The sequence below is a fragment of the Octopus bimaculoides genome, chromosome 1, assembly GCF_001194135.2.
Source record: "Octopus bimaculoides isolate UCB-OBI-ISO-001 chromosome 1, ASM119413v2, whole genome shotgun sequence".
Lineage (NCBI taxonomy): Eukaryota > Metazoa > Mollusca > Cephalopoda > Octopoda > Octopodidae > Octopus > Octopus bimaculoides.
This window is the reverse complement of record NC_068981.1, coordinates 91,279,443-91,280,981: the sequence shown is the minus strand read 5'-3', so window position 1 is coordinate 91,280,981 and position 1,539 is coordinate 91,279,443.

The following is a 1,539-nucleotide window of genomic DNA, read 5'->3' as shown; positions in this document are numbered from 1 at the left end:
ATATATATATATATATATATATATATATATATACATGCATACATATATATATAATATATTTATTATATATCTAAAATATATAATATATATTATATATATAAAATATATATATATATACATATACATGTAATATATATATAATATATACACAATATATATATTTGTATATATATATATATATACTTACGTATAAATGTATGTATATATATATATATGTATATATATATATATATATGTATATATATATATGAGCATATATATGTGGGTGGGTGTGTATTTGTGTATGTGTGTGTAGACAAACATATATTTATATAGAATAAAAGAGAGAGGGAAAGAGAGAGGTAGATCGTCAAACAGATAGATAGATAGATAGATAGATAGAGAGAGAGAGAGAGAGAGAGAGAGAGAGAGAGAGATACGTACATACATACATACATACATACATGCTGCCAAATAATAACAATATATAAGATGTAGAAATAGGTAAAGCGAGAAAATTGTAAGGTAATCAATATACATAGAAGAATATTCTACGACACAAGATTATAGGAAACACGACACCAACTTGATATATACTTATTTTCATTCGTTACATTCCGATCTCATCATTGTAAAATGCTTTTGATTTTGAAGAATGGGCCATAATAAAATACCCAACATATATCAATGCAATATATTACTGTCAAATTATAAATTCCGGAACGGGCATCCCAATAGCCCACATTGCATAAACATCTAGCCAGACGCATAAAAATGGTTGGAAACTTCTAAATTTGAGTGTATATCAGATAAAGGAAAAAAATGTAGTTAAGGCCGATAAGTTCTGAAGTTGTGCAGAAGTTTAGAGAATTGATGTGTTAGAAAGGTCATAAACAACTTTCTGAAAATGGAAGCTAACAGTTAGACTGAATCAGCGATACTAGTTTTAGGGATGAATCAAAGACATGCGTACACACACACACATACACACACATATAAATGTATGTACATATTTTGCCCCCGAATTTGTGTTAATGTGTATAGAATAATATATCAATTGAATAAAGTTAAAATATGGTCTGGTTTTCGCTTTTTTATTATAGTATTTTAACATTAAACTTCAATTAACGCTTTCATATGTTCGTAGTAACCATCAGATTTGAAAATGTAACGCTGAGGTTAGAAGAAAGATAAAGGAAAAACGGTTTACTAAAATGTTCAAACCTGTTCTGAACGGAAATAACAACAATAATATAACAGCCAGTTAATGATGTGGATTAAAAAATACCTTTAGCATATGAATATAAACAAATTCCAGAATATCGTTACGCCCGGCAAACCGTGACGTTTAAGCTCCATGCAAATTTGTCAAAACCGTATTCCAAAAATTCCGCCTGTTGGAACGTTCGAACCCAACTGTCAGTTAATTACATTTTGAAATCAGATGATTACTACAAACGTATGAAAAAGCTGATTGAAGTTTAATGTTAAAATACCATAATAAAAAAAGTGAAAAACAGACCTTGTTTTAACTTTATTCAACTGATATATATATATATA